This window comes from Gossypium raimondii, chromosome 6 (assembly GCF_025698545.1).
Source record: "Gossypium raimondii isolate GPD5lz chromosome 6, ASM2569854v1, whole genome shotgun sequence".
Lineage (NCBI taxonomy): Eukaryota > Viridiplantae > Streptophyta > Magnoliopsida > Malvales > Malvaceae > Gossypium > Gossypium raimondii.
The window spans coordinates 39,917,795-39,926,555 of record NC_068570.1 but is presented as its reverse complement, the minus strand read 5'-3'; the positions used below and the strand labels follow the sequence as shown (position 1 = coordinate 39,926,555).

The window sequence follows — 8,761 nt, the reverse complement described above, 5'->3', positions numbered from 1 at the left end:
ATACGTACTAGATATATAATGTAGCCTAAATGCACAATACACCCCCAAACCTAAAGGATGCATTGTCCTCAATGCATGTACAGATATGTAACAGAAAAAAATATAGATATGTACAGAAAATGTCGTGGAAAAGGAAATAAAATGCATGAGGTAGGGAAAAAATTCCCTGGCTTGGATTGGAGTGTAGTTACTTCATTTGGCCCTGCGAGTGGATTTACAGGTACTAACTTTATACCGCATTTTCCTCTTCATGGGGTTCATTTCGTCCCCCTCCTTATTAGTTTTTGTGAGCTCATTAATAAGATGATTGATGTCACGATCTTGTGCAGTCGTAGAAGCTGGTGGGGTAGGTGGAACAAGGTCCTTACTTTTCGTGGTGGCAATAGTGGAAATGGAAATTTCATCTTCCTCTTCTTCTTCTTCATTTTTAAGATTTAATGATTTCGTCTTTTTAGGCTCCTCAGCAATAGTTTCCTCTTCATCAGTAGTGATTCTCAAATTCGAGGGTTGAGCTCTAGTAGTAGGAGTTTGAGTTGGCTTCTCTGCAGCTTCAGGAATCGGGAGCAAAGAGGTGGGGAAGGCAGGGAATTCCAACATCGTCTTTGTAAAGTTCTTCTACAAGGATTTTTTTAACAGCCAAATCTTTGCTGCTCACATAAGTCCAATATTGAGCTTGTTGTTCCTGGGCCTTGACCATCTCTTTAGCTAGTTAAAGCTACTGGATCTAAAAGAGGGAAATCCTTTGCTCCAATTGCTTTAAGGAGTGAAACACTTGTTGTTCAAAGGAGTTGCAAGATGCTGAGGGTGCTGTCGTGGGAAAATGTGCAGCAGTAGAAATGGTAATCTGACTATACTGAGTTGATTTACCAGCATTAATGCCTTGGACTTTGGAAAAAATGCTTGAGATTGTCCACCCTTATTGGGGGTGACATCCTCATAAAACATTGAAAGGAACTCTAGCAGTACGGCACAAAGCAGTAATGAGAGAGAGGAAGTTTAGGCTGCCAGCATTTTTCTCGGCACACCGGTGCACCTCTTGACAAATGATTCAACCAATATTGATTCTTCTTCCCATGACAATAAAGTGTAATAAGAGCATCATCTCCTTTGAAATAGTCGTATTGTGAGTTGATGGCATGAGGCGGCTCTTCAGAAAATGGAACTACACTTTCCCAATAGGCTTTCAAGAAGTCGTCTCAACGGTATAGCAATCTAGACTAGAAATAATCCAACACGTACCTTTGACACATAAATCATTCAAGACTTGAGTCAATCCATCAATAGTGACATTGTCAGCGAAGGGGGTATGTTCATCTTTCACATCAACGATCCCAAATTGAGTCTTAATATGATCTTCATCGAATAGAACTGAAGTCCCACAAACATAAATAAAAGGAGAATCAGGTGAATTAACATGTCCATAAAATTCGCAAACAACCTTTCTAAAAATGTCCTCAGGGTGCAAACAAAAAATACTCCACTTGTGCTTCTCTACGATGAAAGACTCAGGCTCTTCATAGCCCATGTGTGGTTCGTCCTTGAATAAGAACCCTTGTTTGAAACAAAAAGGGCACTTTGAGATGTTATTGTTGTATTTTACAGCTGCGACACTGTTCAAAAAGGTTTTAGGTCGGGCAGTGTTGGCCCACAACGATTTAGCAGCCTTTGAAGTAGTCTTTACTCGTGCCATTGAAGGAGGATAGAAAGAAATCTCAGAAAATATGGTTAGAGGAAATGCAGGAGAAGTTGAAGAGAAAGAAATGGTAAAGATGGAAACTTTGTGGGAAACAAAAGAGACGTGAGTAATTGAAAAGAGGTGAGCAAAGGAGATAATGTTGATAGTTTAGAAAAATGAAATGTGCAGAGTAATCTTTGTGGCGTGGAGGAGGGAAAAATAAGGAGATTTTTTTGGGGGGGGAATGTAAGGTGATCTAACCCTAAAATAAAATTTTTGGCTTTTTCTCCCTAGGGCTACCCAAGTAATAAAATGGGCCCAGCTATCCAAAAATCTCTCCCTTGGACTTTACTATCCAGGCAACCCATGTTACCTCATACCTCGACATTCATTTACCCAGTTTATCACAGTATAATTTCTTTCTGAGATGTTGCAGCAAAGTCCTCTTAGTATCACAACTAATAATCTCACACTTTTATTCTATCTCCGGAAATCTAGAAAAACTTCTCATTAATCAAAGACAAATAGAAATGAAACAACATTAAATAATTAATGATAACAGATAATAAAAATGAAACAAAAGTAAAGAAATTAAAGAAAGGAAAAATAAAAACAAAACTGCTAACTCAAACATCTCGGAGGTCAATGGATTGCTTGTCACGATCCACATGAGCACCTCAGTAGTGCTTTAAGTGTTGTCCATTAACTTAGAATGTGACCCCCATTTTTAGGTCTTTGATACTAACAACTCCATAAAGGTATACTTGAGCTATTTCAAAAGGACCTAACCAGCGATATTTTAATTTACCAGGGAACAATTTGAGCCTAGAGTTGAACAAGAACACCTATTGCCCTAGTTCAAATTGCCTTGGCATAATTCTATTATCATGCCAATGTTTGGTCTTCTCCTTGTACAGCTTAGCATTTTCATATGCTTGTACCCTAAATTCTTCCATTTGATTCAACTCTAACAACCTTTTATGTCCAGCAGTGATCCAAACCAAATTTAGCTTTTTAATGGCCCAAAATGCCTTGTGCTCCAGTTCAACAGATAAGTGACATGGCTTTCCGTAAACAAGCTTAAAAGGTGACATCCCCAATAGTGTTTTAAATGTCATATGATAAGTACACAAAGCTTCATCCAGTTTAGAGGACCAATCATTTCGAATTGGGTTCACCACTTTTTCCAAAATTTGCTTAATTTCTCCATTCAATCTTAGCTTGTCCATTTGTTTGGGGATGATATGTCGTGGCAATCTTATGTTTCACCCCATACTGATGCAAGGCATTAGCCACTAGCTTGCAATCAAAATGAGATCCTTCATCACTAGTAATGGCTTTAGGCATACCGAATCTTGTGAAAATGTTCTTGTGCAAGAACTTCATTACTAACTTTGCATCGTTAGTAGGAAGCGCAATAGTTTTGACCCACTTAGAGACATAGTCCACTGCCACAAGTGTGTATAGGTTGCCTAATGAGGGTGGAAATTGACTCATAAAGTCTACTCTCCAGACACCAAACAACTCAATCTCTAGGATATTTTGCAGCGGCATTTTATATCTCTTAGATAGATTGCCTGCCCTCTGACAATGATCGCTTAACTTATAAAATTCATGAGTATCCTTGAACAGATTTGGCCAATAAAAACCAAATTTAAGTACCTTGACAGTAGTTCAAATTCCTCCAAAGTGTCCTCCATAAGGAGCTAAATGACAATGTTGTAGGATTCTGGGAATTTCATCATCATGGACACACTTTCTAATTATCTAATCAGCACAGTGCTTAAATAGGAAGGGTTCATCCCGGAATATTTGTCGTCTTTGGCTGTTGAGATCGGGTGGCGTCAACCCACTTACTAGGAAGTTCACTATATTGGCATACCAAGGTAATGCTATGGCAACTAACAATTGCTCGTCTGGGAAGTCTTCCTTAATCAGTTTGACATTGCCATCTTCATTTCTTGCTTCTAATCTTTAGAATTAATTAGCCAATTGATTTCCAGTCCCCTTTCTATCTCAAATTTCTAAATCAAACTCTTGCAGCAAGAGTATCCACGGAATCATTCTTGGCTTAACATCTTTCTTGGTCACCAAATACTTAATAGCAGAATGATCCGTGTAAACGGTGACATTGGTACCAACTAAATAAGATTGAAATTTATCAAATGCGAATGCCACACCCAATAACTCATTTTCAGTGGTGGTGTAGTTAAGTTGTGTATCTATCAAGGTCCTGCTTGCATAATAGATTGCATGAAATACCTTGTCCTTCCTTTGCCCCAACACGGCTCCCACAGCATAATCATTGGCATCACACATCAGTTTGAAAGACAATATCCACTCTAGAGCTATTACAGTTGGTGCTACTAACAGTCATTTCTTCAATTCCTCAAAAGCTATCAAACAATGTTCATCAAAATTGAAAGGTCTATTGTGCTCTAGCAAGGTGCACAAGGATTTAGATATCTTCGAGAAATCTTTAATGAATCTTCTATAAAAACTAGCATGGCCTAAAAAAATCCTAATACCTTTGACTCTAGTAGGCATCGACAATTTTTCTATTACCTCAACTTTGGCTTCGTCAACTTAAATCCTTTTTTGTGATACTTTATGCCCCAGAACAATGCCTTTACAGACCATGAAATGGTAATTTTCCCAATTCAAGACAATATTTGTTTCTTCACAATGGCATAGAATCAATTCCAGATTTTTCAAACAACCCTCAAAGTTATTGCCAAAAACAGAAAACTCATCCATAAAAACCTCAAGGAAGTTTTCCACCATGTTAGAGAATATTGCCATCGTAAACACTGAAATGTTACCGGAGCATTACATAACCTGAATAGCACTCATCTAAACACAAAAGTACCATATGGACAAGTGAAAGTTGTCTTCTCTTGGTCACTGAGAGCTATAGCAATCTAATTATACTCTAAATATCCGTCCAAGAAATAGTAGAATGCCTTCCCAGCTAATATGTCCAACATTTGATCAATAAACAGTAAGGGAAAGTGGTCTTTCCTAGTTGCCTTGTTGAGCTTACGATAATCCACGGACACTCTCCATCCCGTGACAGTGCGAGTTGGTATGAGCTCATTGTTATCATTGTTGACCAGTGTGACACCTCCTTTCTTGGGCACACATTATACAGGAGTCACCCAAGAATTGTTAGAGATAGGATAGATCATACCAGCATCGAGCCACCTAATAATCTCCTTCTTAATAACTTCCTTCATGATGGGATTCAACCTCTTTTACTATTCAATAGAATTGTTATAGCAATCTTCCAATAAAATTTTCTGCATGCATAGTGTAGGGTTGATTCTCTTGATGTCAGCAAGTGTCCATCCTAATGGCTTCTTAGATCGCTTGACAACTTCTAACAACCTAGTCTCTTGATTGGGTGTTAACTCCGAAGAAATAATTACTGACAATGTGTTGTTGTCTCCCAAGTAAGCATATTTTAAATACAGTAGCAAAGTTTTCAACTCTAGTGTAGGTGGTTCCTCTATAGACGGTTTAGGAGGATTTAAAGTGCGAGCTGATAAATCCAAGGACTCAAACTTTCTCCCTGGTCTGTCCACAATTTGCTGTGCCTCCATGAGTTCACTGAATTCTTCAAAAGTCTCTATTTCCTGTAGCTCAAGTGAATCTGTATCACTATCAAAATTGTTGTGGCAAAATTTTGCAAACTTTTCCTGTACTGATGTTTCCATCAAACCAATGGCATAGCATTCTTCATTCTCATCAGCACATTTTAGGGCGTCGAATACATTGAAAGTAATTTGTTGATCATTCATTGTCATGTTCAGTTCATCTTTTTGCACATCAATCAAAGTTTTGCCTGTAGCAAGAAAAGGTCTTCTAAAGATAATCGACACATCTTTGTCAGCTTCATATTCTAAAATAATTAAATCGACAGGAAAAATAAATTGATCTACTCTTACTAGCATGTCTTCAATTTTACCATCTGAATGTGAGTAGGATCAATTAGCTAGCTATAACGTGACCATAGTAGGTCTTGTTTTTCTAATACGCAACTTCTTAAAGACAGACATAGGCATTAAATTGATGCTTGCTCCTAGATAACACAATTCCTTACCAACATAATGATTTCCAATTGAACATGGGATAGTAAAACTCCTTGGGTCCTTCAACTTTGGAGGTAATTTATTCATCAACATTACTGTACACCCTTCACTAAGAGCAACAATCTCAAATTCCCCCAATCTTCGCTTCTTTGATAGTATATCTTTCATGAATTTCACATTATTGGGAATTTGCTCCAAAGCTTCTACTAATGGTATGTTGATGTAGAGTTGTTTTAGAACATCTAGAAATCTTTTGAATTGGAAATCTTGTTTACAATTGTGAAATCACTGAGGAAAAGGTGGAGGTGGTCGTCTTTCAGGTTGTTGGTATTATTTTGTTGTAGCATTTTTATTAGCAACATGATTTGATTTTACTGTAACAATCTTATCTTTAGCATTTTCAGTTGCAGTATGCATTTCAGTTGATTTTGAATTCTTTCCATGGTTGAGTCTGGAGTTGTTCTCCTATATAGTGGTGTCTTGAGCAACATCATCCAACTATGTCCCACTTCTGAGAGTGATGGCCTTACCCTGTTCCTTCCCTTGTGTTCTCGAATTCTCGGTATCGCTTGGCAATGCCTAGCTCTGAATTACAGCGTCATCCTTGGCGATGCCTTGCCCTGTTAAACATTTTGCCTCGGCATAGGATGATTATAACCAGGCAGTGCACTATTATCATTATGTCTCAAAACATTGTTTAAATTCCCCGCACCTTGATTATTCCAACTAAAGTTCGGATGTTGCTTTCACCCTGGATTGTAGTTTTTGGAATAGGGGATATTATTCCAGTTAAAATTATCCATGTAGTATATAGATGCTGGGTTTGATGGGCATTCATCAAACACATGGTCTTTACTACAATAAACACGATAGTTTGGCTGATTTCATCTCTTAGACTACGGTGGGCCTTTTCATTCTTTTGATCATATTAGCTAAAAAAGATACATGGGATGTCAACAAAGTGATTGTATCAAGTTCAATGGTGCCAGCAGCTCTCCTACCAGTCCCAACTTGCGTGGTAGGATATTGATAATCATTGTTGGAAATCCGATCCAAAATCTCATATGCTTTATTATAGGATTTATTCAAAAAAGTACCATTTGCATAGGCACTGACTACCATCCTTGTATGTGCATTTATCCCATTATAAAACATCACCATCTGAGTCTAGTGTTGAAAACCATGCATAGGACATTTTTTAAGTAATTCCTTAAATCTTTCCCAAGCTTCGTAAGGCGTTTCATCCTCTGATTTTTTAAAATATATGATGCATTTCTAAGCTTGGCATTCATATTTGGCAGATTATACTATAGCAAAAATCTCTGGCACAAGTCATTCTATGATGCCACTATTCCCGATGGTAAAGCATTAAACTACGGTCTTGCACGATCTCTCAAAGAGTATAGGAACAATTTAAGCTGCAATGCAAATTCAAGAACACCCTGTTCTCTAAATTAGTCACAGACCTCTAGAAAAAGTCTTAAATGCAGTCTTGGATCTTCAGTGGGTAATCCACCAAACTGTCCTACTGTTTGCAACATTTGGACCATTACCGATTTCAACTCAAAATGATGAGCTTGTATATGAGGTCTTACTATCCCTGGATTCAAATCATCCAAAATTAGAACAACATGTTCCCGAATTGGCTTGTCTCGGTCATCTATCACACGATGAATAGGAATATCAACATCCTGACCATTTGGATTCAATGGATCATTCAGATCGAGATCATTCCCTTCTTTAGCTATATTACGCAATTCCCTTCTTCTCCTTCGCAAAGTTCTTTCAATCTCTGGGTCAAAAGGATACTCTTTTTTAATAGAAGTGCTTTTACTCATGCACTGAAGGCAACCTTGAAACAATTAAATACAACTAAGTTAGCTAAAACTAAGAAAAAAAATCAAATTTCTCCAATAGCTAATCCCTGGCAACGGTGCCAAAAACTTGTCGCTTGTGAATATGATGTGTGAATTGTGCAAGTGTACAAGTCAAACAGGAAATAAAGTGATAACTGAGATCGTCTCCACAAGGATTAGAACGGTATAATTTGGTCGAGCTATTATAGTTAGGCTATATGAGAGAATGTAGTGGCAAAATGAGAGAATGATGATGTATAAAATGTGTAACACAAAATAAGTAAACGAAACAAGAATGTCACGACCAAGTAACTATGAAAAAAAGATTAAGTAATTATAGTGTTGATTAGGACGGCTAGGATTACTGATGCATCTACCTTCTCTAACTATTAATGCCACAGTAAAGTCTTGAACATTCTACTGCTCGATAGGTTTCTACAATAGTCTACTTCTCTCGAGAGCAAACCTTGGGCTACCTTCCCTAAGGTACTATATGTCTATAGACTTAAGTTTGACTACCATTAATATTTTTTATCCTCTTTTAAATGAGGCAAGGCTCTATGTTTAGAGGTTGCTGTGAATAAATAATTTTTCATTCACTTATATTATCCAATGTCTATCCAAATAACCTAACCCTGTCGGCATTAAGTTATCTTAATAACTTGCTACATATTCGTCAATACACGGCCTATAAAAAGCATGAAATACCATTGACTAAAATAGCAAAATAATTCAAACTGAAATTGTGAACATTAATAGAAATTAAAAGGTTCATCCAAGTAATCCCAAGCTTAAGAGATTTAGCTCATAGTTGGGTAAATCGAGTTCAAGTTTAATGCAGTAATCAACATCTTTTACAATTAAGTTCTAAAGGAAATGTGATAAGAATCAAAGGATAAATTATGAGATGTTGGCTTTCGCCTATTCAGCTCTCAACATCGGCAGCACAATGTCTTGCAACTGCCAAAGATGATGCAGTCATCTTCTCCTTCTTCAGCCATCTTCCTTCTTTGTCCTTTCTGTTTTTCCTATCAAAAGTTGCTTCTCTTTTTCTTCTATTTGAAAAACTAATCCTTTCTAGGGTTCCCCCTTTTGCTTTTATAGGTTTGACCTTTAAAGGTAGGTCCATCAGCCATAAT

General features: G+C 37.3%; 1 non-coding gene across 1 annotated transcript; it reads left to right on the top strand.

The window, feature by feature from the left end:
- The first annotated feature begins 6,943 nt into the window (after nt 1-6,943).
- LOC128042138 (small nucleolar RNA R71) lies at nt 6,944-7,049 on the top strand. Its single transcript, XR_008197344.1, has one exon. It is a non-coding gene; the product is annotated as a small nucleolar RNA R71 (small nucleolar RNA).
- Nucleotides 7,050-8,761: the final 1,712 nt, after the last annotated feature.